Here is an 11,082-nt window from a genome sequence, read left to right on the forward strand (position 1 = left end):
GGATCACAAAGCTACCAGCGTTCAATATGAACTGACTCACTGAGGTAACTAAATGAACTGGATCACAAAGCTACCAGCGTTCAATATGAACTGACTCACTGAGGTAACTAAATGAACTGGATCACAAAGCTACCAGTGTTCAATATGAACTGACTCACTGAGGTAACTAAATGAACTGGATCACAAAGCTACCAGCGTTCAATATGAACTGACTCACTGAGGTAACTAAATGAACTGGATCACAAAGCTACCAGCGTTCAATATGAACTGACTCACTGAGGTAACTAAATGAACTGGATCACAAAGCTACCAGCGTTCAATATGAACTGACTCACTGAGGTAACTAAATGAACTGGATCACAAAGCTACCAGTGTTCAATATGAACTGACTCACTGAGGTAACTAAATGAACTGGATCACAAGCTACCAGCGTTCAATATGAACTGACTCACTGAGGTAACTAAATGAACTGGATCACAAAACTACCAGCGTTCAATATGAACTGACTCACTGAGGTAACTAAATGAACTGGATCACAAAGCTACCAGCGTTCAATATGAACTGACTCACTGAGGTAACTAAATGAACTGGATCACAAAGCTACCAGTGTTCAATATGAACTGACTGACTGACTGACTGAATTACTGAGTTTAGTTTTACGCCGCTTTTAGCAATATTCCAGCAATATCATGGCGGGGGACACCAGAAATCAGCTTCACACATTGTGCCCATGTGGTCAATATGAACTGACTCACTGAGGTAAATAAATGAACTGGATCACAAGCTACCAGACAAAAACAGTAGATGGGAAGACATAGAATCACTACATTTTTCTATTAATTTTACTTGTTACATTTTAAAATAAGTAATACACTTGCATGAAGATGTTCTGCTTGTAATATTCACTGCTTCAATTCACAGTGAACACAGCTCGCTATATTGGTGTTTGTCCTTATTCTAAACCTGATGAAGGTGATTTCCAATCAAAGTTTAACCTCCTTGAGAATGAAATTGTGAAATTTCAGCAAATGAAATAAAATTGAATTTGTTTCCCCCCTTAAAAAGAAAATTACGACAGGCATATAAGCACATATGACATCTGTCGAGAAATATATTTCAAACAACATTTAAATAAAAATTTGTCTTGGTACATAAACTGCAAACAGAGATATCCTACATTAAAAGTACATGAACAATTTAGTTTTTGAATAGCTGTTCAACAGCCATGTCATACAGGAAGTACAAAAGCGCCTTTAATGGCCTCAATGAGGATACCAGTGATATTTACACGATGGCAAAGTTTTCTCTCCTGTAACAAAATTTGTTATCCTTTAAAGATAAATTTGTCATATTCTGATTGGTCAGTAGCTGAAGCATACAAAACCATGTAGGCGTATTTGCGTCACGTGACACACTACATTGGATGGAATGTTGCTGCCAAACGGCTGATCACTTCGAAATTATAGAGTTAGCGAATACAATTATGAGTATAAACAGAGTAATAGAATTGTTACCATATTTTTTATTTGTTTGTGTGAACAACAATATCAACAACAAAAAATGTTTCTGTATATCGCTTGTCGTTTATCAAAACTTCGAATTTGATATTTTTGTCATAAACTAAGCCATGACGAGTAATCTCCTTTATGATTGTTCAAGAAACATTATGGCTCTTTTTTATGTTTAATACATTAATATGACGAGATCATTCTTCAAGTAAATATGCATGGAAACACTTTACTTTGCATATGGTACAAAGAACGTAAACCTCATATGTTTTCGGATTTGACTCATCGCCAAAAAAACGTGAAATTCATCAATATCTACAGTTACGTAAATCCACAATGTTGAAGAGGTTTCTGATATGTATTTGATTCCGTGAATACTGTTTTTCACGGCAAAAGAAAAATGTTTACCAATAACTCAGCATACATGACGTCACACATCACTAATATGTGAACTCAATGGTTTTCATTTTGTCCGTGCAGAGATAGGTCGTGAAGTTAGAATTGCATTCTTTGCATGATGTTCTTGCTCTTACGATGCTACTTAAGGAACAGATACTGCTAAAAGTCTGCATTTGCATTCTCATGCAACAGTGAGCATGCCACGTTTAAGTGCAAACGAACGGCAGAGAGCAATAGGGAATATTGAGGCAGATTGGAGCATCCAACGCATCACCAGGCATTATGGAACACATCAGTTCAACCATCTACAGACTGCTGGACCGGTATCAGCAGACAAACACCGTCGCTGACCAACCTCATAGCGGACGTCCACGTGTAACGTCATACCGGCAAGACCGCTACATTGTGACCTCTCATTTGTGAAATCGCTTCATACCAACTACCACAACACCTCATAACACCATAGGAAGACACAACAGACCCATCAGCAACAACACTGTACGTCGCCGTCTCACTCAGGCTGGTTTACATTGCCGTCGACCATACTTTGGTACACGTTTGACGCCACGACATAGACATGCTCCACTGAACTGGGCAGAAGTCCATCGCAGCTGGCACAATGGACAGTGGCAGAACACTGTCTTCTCAGGTGAAAGTCGCTTTTGTATGGATACTGCAGATGGCAGAGTGAGGATATGGTGTTGTCAAGGTGAAAGATCCTCAGAACCCTGTGTTTTGGAGAGAGATCGTTGGGGAGGGCCTTCCCTTATGTTTTGGGGTGCCATAAGCTGGGGAGGTCATGTTCAACATGTAATCTTTCAGAACAATGGGCAAGGTTGTGGTAGGCGTGTTACTGCTCAGCGCTACATGAACGAAGTGCTGAGACCAGTAATTCGTCCATTTTTTGCTCAAAAGCGTCATCTTGTTTTTCAGCAAGACTGACACAGACATTCCTCCAGAACAACAACATCCAGACCATGGATTGGCCCGGATCTGAATCCCATCGAACACCTCTGGGATGAGATGGAACGACTAATTCACCAACAGCAAGTACGTCACCAACAGCATGTGTTGACTTGCAACAACTGCAACGGAGTGTTGTTGACGCTTACCACGACATTCCCAGGAGGTTCCTTCGACACCTCTTCAACTGCATGGGGAGGAGATGTGCAGCTGTTGCTGATGCCAAAGGAGGTCACACCCGTTATTGGCATTAACGTTTCCCTATAAAGGACAACTCCTAAAGTCATGCATTATGTGGTTTCCATATTGATTTATTGGATTTTCATGTCATGTGGAGAAAACACACACTAAATGCTTTCTTTCAAACTATCGTTGTCTTTTGTTAAAATAAGTAAGGTTTAATAGTAGAAAAAACACCATGGTTTCACTCATTGTCAGTATCATCATTTCACACAATTCATGTTTTTTTGGCGGTGAGTATATTTTATTCAGAATCAAATGCCTTAAGTTTCACTTTTTTTCTGTGAAATATTGATGAAGATTAATATTTCCATATTTTAGTACCAATTTCTTCAAGCCGAACAAAGTATATTTCTTCTTAAATTTGTGAGTGAGAAAATAAGTTACACATGGATCAAATATAACGTATGACTTAAAGAAAGAATTCGCGACATAAACAAGTTGTCATCCTCAGCAGTATCGAGTCATTTTCTCAGTTGAATTGCACTTGCAGCTATTTCAGGATTATATGTAAACAAAATGGATGCTATCAGTTATAAAATCCAATCTTGTACACCTTAATTTAATCATATCATTTCTGAAACGGAGAACCCAAACTACTTTTTTTCCAAGAAAGACAGAATTAAGAATCTGTTCCGTTCCCTGCTAAATTCACAGAATGTGAAGTACATAACGTGGATGTCTACCAGCAGAGAGTGAAGATAACAAGCAGGACCTGAATATTATCAACCGATCAGTCCAGCGCAAGGAAGGATGTACTGATATTGAAACTTATGATATGGATTTACATTGTCCTTCAAATTATTTTGACACTGTTGATGTAATACAACCAGTGTGTCCCACGTCTTATTGTCTCTCTTTCAATGCTGTAATTTTCAACTCACAATCAGTGATATGTTACACAGCAAACAAATGCATACATTAATAAACATTTCTGCCTTCCTCTGTCACTTCCCCTCTCAAGCTGTACAATGGGTTACTTTATTGTGATAATCAATCCTCAATTGGTTTCTATGATTCAAACTTTAAATAGATTGTGATGATTTGCATGTTGCCTTAAATACTATTTTCACTACCAATTTCACAGGTAATAGGTTTCTGTGTTTAATGGACCCATCTTGAAAGTCCACCTGAAGCTGTTCTGATCAGTCTCACCTGTTTGAAAAGAGCACGTAAACTTCCTCAAAACCACAGCAGCTATAAACAAACAGACAAACCGAATGCAAAGGTAACTAAAATCCAACTATGGTTTAATAGGCGTTGCCACCTTCTAGAGGGTCACTTGAAAACTAGTAGTGTAATCCACACAAGCTTGTTATACGATATGGAAGTGAAACTCTTCTTGTCCTAAATACCACTGCTCATATTCAATAGTGATACCGTAAATATGTTGATAACATGCAAAGCTTGTCCGGTAGAGCATGTTTTGTCAAGTAGCTGTTGTGACCAGTTGTGACTATTTTCTGACACTACACAGAGTTCAAGGTACTAGAAAAATACTTTGGAAAAGTTCATAGCTCAGTGAAGCCACACAAAGAATAATAACAAAAATTGTTTACCATATTTACTGGTAGCAGTGCAGAGATATTGTAACTTCAGCTAGGTGGAACCCAAAGCCATATTCAACCAATAGGGGCACCACAAATAGCTGTACCCATGTGGGAATAATAAATAAACCCACTAGGCTTCCCCATAACCCCTGTTTCAACAACAATTTATGTCACAGTCTCGTTTGCAGTAATATCATTTCTTCACGATGGTGACACGATTAACTCTTTCAACACCAGTCAACCAGAGGCATTTACTGCCATGACACCGAGTTCCCACAGACTCTGAGGTCATAGATGAAGCCTATGTTTATGAAGGAAATTATAAGCTTGTAAAACGTTATTGCTACTACATCCCATACACCATTTAAAAGATCTAATCCTACTGTTGATAAATATGAAGTTTATTTTTAATATTATTCAAATAATACAACTACAACTTAAATAAAATAATTTAAAATGCAAGCTTACATTTATAACGTCCAGATAAACCACGAAAGAAGCAAAAACTATGGCGATTGTTTTCCATTTGTGACATGTCATAACATCCCCGTGCCTTTTTCTTTTATATTTTCATTTTTACGTCATCAGAAAATTTTATAAAAAGATTTCTTAAATAATATGTATGGTCGCCTATTTCCCGATATCTGTGGCTTTCCGCTCGGTAACATGACATAACAACGGAAAATACCTCCATTTTCGAAGCTTCGTATGAATAACATGGGAGGCGAATCGTTTGATGTCGGGTATCGTTCGAAAGCTCTGATCATCAACAACATCACTGAACCCTTGCGGAAAGTATTTTCACAGTTAGCAAGAAGCGATTTTATTGGATAAAATTGGTTTCTAATGGCAGCTTTTAGCTACAGTCTGCTATAAGAGTCGTGATTGGTCAAAATCAGACCACGTGACCTAAAGGCAGCCAATCATATTACGGCAATGGATACCGTCCTCGTGAGCGAAAAACTTTTAGATTTAGACGAAAGGTTTGGGTAATATAATGCTATTTTGAACATATTAAGCAAGAAATGCGCTACCTATCGTAAATTATGGAACTTATTGGACGATATATCGTGCTAGGTTATGACCTGTGACAAAAATGCCTCATGCATATATTTTTCGCATTAAACATCGTGTCCGGCGTGAAAATTGGTGGCGAGCGAGATGTCACTTGTCAATGACTTGACTTACATTACATGATCGCACAAAAAGATGGAAATAGTAATTTTATGTGTACGTTTGACAACTTTCATGAATGTTGTTGTTGATTTTATTCATTAGTTTATTCAATTTATTTAATGATTTCCTCGAAACATCGTTACTTTGCTCTTTGACAATGTTATTGTGGACCCGCTGCGAAGCATGTGTCCGAGAATCGTTGTTTTCAGTAACATTGCCAAAAATAGTTTATAATTTTAATTCTGCTGATAATATATGATAAATTGAAATTTAATAAGTGTTTTCAGACATTGTGAAATGTGATAGATTTAATATATGAATTCATAAGTCAGGTAGGTTCCTAAAATTATGTCTCATTTTGACGTGACTACTGCCTGGCCGCTTAATCGGCCTCCGGTGTCTGGGGACTCATAACGTTGTGGCCGCTAAAGCGGCCTGCGGTGTTGAATGGGTTAATAACCCAACTTCGCTGACTCTGACTCTGACCTTGACCTTACACATGAAGAAGAAAATGGCTACCAACAAGGTAGCTGATTTGGATTGGTCGGACCTATTATTCTGTCATGGCACCAATATTCCAACCTTCACATTTGATGTGTGATGTAGTTGGTCCTTACTATATTTCAATAATGCTCTTGAATACAAATGACAATTCGTGATTATAGTAAGTTTGCTTTACACTGCAGGGCTACCAGGATACCAGTATACCACAATATGCTACTGAAATGATACATATTGCAATACTTTTTCTGAGAACAGGTATACTGAATAAAACATTATATAAAGTTTTGTGACTATCTTAAGGATTTTAATGGTTTAATCTGCACAGATTTACATATACCAACTGATGCTTCCTGTTGTAATTGAGAAAACAGCATTCTTTACATACTATCAATTGCATGAAATGAAAACAGACTCACTAACAATCCAACCTAATTTTGAGCTTGCCCCTTATCAGAACTATAACATTAATTTTTTTAGGGCCTTAGTATGTAGAAAATTGCATACTGTCAAATTGTTTAGATCCCAATATATCACACCATGTATAGTAATACAGGTTGCAATACCTGAATTGCTATATATTTCAGTTTGGGATGTCACGATACATAAGTTTCATGAATCGATACGTATCACGATACCTATTTTTGCGGCATTATTGCATAAGGTTAGTTACATTTTGAACATTAATATTTCATATTTTATAACTGACAGTCTGTCCATGAAAAGATCAACATTTTTTATTCTCAGAGATTAAAAAGTTCTAATTTCCCATCTTTGTGCATGAAATATAATCATTTCTAACTCTCAAAACATCAAACAACATGATACATTTGCAAAATGTAAACAATACATAAACATATTGAAACCAATACTTTCAAAACTAAATATTAATACAGTTTTGAATGTATCGATAATTGTATCGTCTTAGAAAACGTCGATGCATCGATGCATCGACGTATCGATGCATCGACGTATCGATGTATCATGGCATCCCTAATTGCAGTAGGATTTAATTGCCAGTATACCGTACTACACAGCATAAAGCAATATTCTTCTTAAAAGTGGTGAGAGAACTGCAACATATTTTTCATGTAACCATGGTGATGTCAAATCATGTATCTGACGGGTCAGAGACAATGATAGCTTTCCAACATAATGGCCACTTAACAGGAAACCATTTCTTCATGAAATCCTTGGACACTTGACCATCATATACTCTGACAAATGAATAAGGGAACACACAAAAGTAAAAGCGTTGTGAAGAAACCTGTAAAAGAATAAAGGAACACTTGTACTTTCATATGTTCCCTATTCCTTTCCCTGAGTATGTGTTCATGATATAGACTTTATAAAGGTTATTACCTCTTATGTTTCATATTGGTCTTTGAAATGGTTTGAATTCATGGGTGGCCGAGTTGTCTGAGGCGCCACGAATCTGCGGAGTTGTGTCCCTTGGCCTTACCAGAAACCTATGTCTGTGGGTTCAAACTTTATGTTTTCACTAGGATTAAGCTCTAAGCCCCCACCTCTCCCCCTCAATGTCTGTTTACGGTAACCCGACCGACCCTATCCTAATATCATGACTGGAGCGCATTTCAACTCATCATTTTCATCCAAATTGAGTATGATATTTTCATGTTTTTCAGTGTACGTAGGGCCAAAATGGATTGCATTGAATTAGCATAATGGGTCCACACGGACCAAATCTGCAAATAAATAACACAAGAAGACAAAGTCATCGATATCCCCCGCAATGGCAAAATACTCTTCATGATTATGTCTACGAGGAATGATTATGTCAAATATTTAGGTGTGTATACAGAAAAGTGGAAGGAGAGTATTGAAAGGTTTTTAAAGTTCTGCTCCAGAAAGGAGCACTATCACAATTTCAGGCTAAGTCAAACTTGTTGCTATGGAAACGCCAAAAATATTTTATTCAGAATTCCAAAACTACCAAAAGGCACCAGTACACCACCAGATCTATCTATGTGTCAAGTTTGGTGAAGAAATAGTGAATGGTTTTAGAGTTCAGCTCCGGAAAAGAGCACTACCACAATTTCAGGCTAAGTCAAACTTGTTGCCATGGAAACGCCAAAAATATTTTATTCAGAATTCCAAAACTACTAAAAGGCACCAGTACACCACCAGATCTATCTATGTGCCAACTTTGGTGAAGAAATATTGAACGGTTCTAGAGTTCTGCTCCGGAAAAGAGCACTACCACTAATTTCAGTAAACGCTTCAAAAATATTTAATTCAGAATTCCAAAAACTACCAAAAGGCACCAGTACACCACCAGATCCATGTATGTGCCAAGTTTGGTGAAGAAATATTGAACGGTTTTAGAGTTCTGCTCCGGAAAAGGACAAATGTGCACGGACGGACGGAGTCGACGATTTTAATACGTGAGTCCATTTTAATACCCCCGCAAAAAACGTTGCGGGGGATAATAAATAATGATTTGATAAAGAAATCTTTCAATGTTTCATCACAAGGCATTGTCACTACATGATATGGTACTCTTGAAGACCTCAGGTGCCCACCTGGTGCCACTATGAAATAAAATAAAATAATAAAACCGACCCACCGACCCTATTTTTAAAAATTATGTAATAAGAACAGGGGTGGAAATAACTTTAAAATTGTTAGTGTACTCCGGTACAGTGGCATATGTAAAATCACTTGCCCTGATAATTTTTCCACTATACTGGCTGATTTTCCTATTGATTTTTTAAATAAACGACATAATTATCATTGGAAAGCCAACTGGACACCGGTACAGTGTGATATACAAATTTGCTTGCCCGACAGAAAAAAAACACTGGACTGGGGCGTCGGGCAATGGGTTATTTCCACCCCTAAGGAAGCGGACATATATTTCTTCTTGGCCTTAGATTTGTCACTACCATACAGTGCTCATCAGTGCTGCCACAGTGGTGAACATCTGAGTCCTGCATCACAGTAGGTTGACATGCCATGTTGTAACTGGGACACTAACACACCTTAATGATTTAAACTGACGTATTTGTTTCACTCTCAGACGGAAAGCAGAAACATTCTAAAACATATTTCATAAAGTCAGTTTGAGAATACTGACTGATGTTTATCAGATATTGAGCTGATGTTTATGTAATCTTTATGGACTCTCCCCACACAAAGACTCCCTGACAGCAACATCGCCAAAGTGATGCAAAAATTTCTTCACTGTATCCACATGATAGCACTGAACAAAATCCTGCCTCTGTCGAAGTAATAGTTGTCTATCAGTGGCCACTGTCATAACAATTTCTTTCTTGAATGATTGATCAGCTGTTTCCAAGCACAAGAACAGATTGTAAACAATATATTCATTTCTTGAAATATATTCCAATTATGCGATAATATCTGATATAGATCTATGTCACGATGAATCTACAGGTGTTTGTTAAGCAGGGACACCGCAGCTCAAGTCAGCTTATTTCAGATTGTATTACATAATTCAAATGTTTCTAGAACTGACTAATAGTTTTTTTCAACAGACGCTTACATCTTCTCTAACTGTAACTTAATCAGTTGTAAGGGAAGTATATTTAGTCAACTCTTAAAAACTTACTTCCCGGTTAAGAAATAAATTCTAAAATAAATATTTAAGCGCTAAAATGTATTGTAATACATACCCACTGCCTGTTGATGAAACTTTAATGACACCTGGGAAATGTCATGCCAACATTTCTTGTACACTTTTGACAGATCGGGCACCTGTCGTACCTGTAGTCCAAAGGCAGTTTCGCTCAAGTGGACGCAGCAATGTGATTTCGGAAAACTACGCAAGTGATTGTCTGATGAAGGTCAAAAGTAAAAACCCAGTCATTTCAACAACTTGTTAATTAATATGTGCCAATGTCACTCGTATCCAGTAAGCTTCTCAGTAATACCAGGGTTCCGGTTAAATTCGTATCAGTGGTAACAGTATTGATGTAGCCCTGCTACGTCACGACCAATGAACGCGCGCCTGAGAAACGGGAAGTTCAAAGTCGAGAATGGTCGCGTTTCATTGCCAAAGGGAGTTAACTCAAATACTCGTTGTATATCATATATATATAAACATTAATGAGTGAAACTCAAACAGGGCATGTGTTTAGCTGAATTTACATATCTATAGGCACTGAATAAACTTGGGATTGATCAGTTGGGAAATAAAAATAGATTGTATAAATTTCGACACATAATCCAACCAGAGACCATATAATAGATGTCTCTGATCCAACCAATCCAATTAATCATTTTAAAGCAATGGGATAAGAGACTTTAAACTTGTGCAGACCTAAGACGCACAGTTGTGTGTACACATAGTTTCCAAGTACATGTTTATACGCTATTACGCATATAAAACTTATTGTTAACCAGTCAACATGTACACTGGTTCTTATACACCAGCACGTGTCTGAGTCTTGCATTTTACGTACGCTTCGGCTGTGTCGGAGTATGTAATTATGCGAGTGTATTTTAATTTGTATTTGTATTAAGAGAAGAGGATAACTCTGCTGTGAACAAGCTAACCAAAATATATTTGGGACTATTATTCTTGTATGCAATAATTCAGAATTGCCTGTGATGTATTTGCTTTCTGGTCTTTGTTTATAGTGTTGATCATACCGGCCGGTCATTAGTCACAGCATCTTAGTTTTGTCAGTATATAGTCATTAGTTAGACTATTTATTAGTCTTGTCAGTAGACAGTGATTAATTAAGTTATTTGTTCGTTCT

At 37.3% G+C, this 11,082-nt stretch overlaps 1 protein-coding gene across 5 annotated transcripts in view; it reads right to left on the reverse strand.

Moving 5' to 3' along the window:
- The window catches only part of LOC124252779 (SH3 domain-binding protein 2-like), a 58,498-nt gene extending 48,173 nt beyond the window's left edge, over positions 1 to 10,325 (reverse strand). For 3 of the 5 annotated variants that reach the window (XM_046686456.1, XM_046686447.1, XM_046686440.1), the window contains exon 1: positions 9,994 to 10,325. The gene's annotated coding sequence lies outside the window, so the exon portion shown is untranslated. The remainder of the gene's footprint in view (positions 1 to 9,993) is intronic. The other 2 variants (XM_046686462.1, XM_046686472.1) reach the window with 1 other exon arrangement.
- Between the last annotated feature and the right edge of the window lie 757 nt (positions 10,326 to 11,082).

Source organism: Haliotis rubra, unplaced genomic scaffold, assembly GCF_003918875.1.
Source record: "Haliotis rubra isolate DU_JTF1 unplaced genomic scaffold, ASM391887v1 Scf114, whole genome shotgun sequence".
Taxonomy (NCBI): Eukaryota; Metazoa; Mollusca; class Gastropoda; order Lepetellida; family Haliotidae; genus Haliotis; species Haliotis rubra.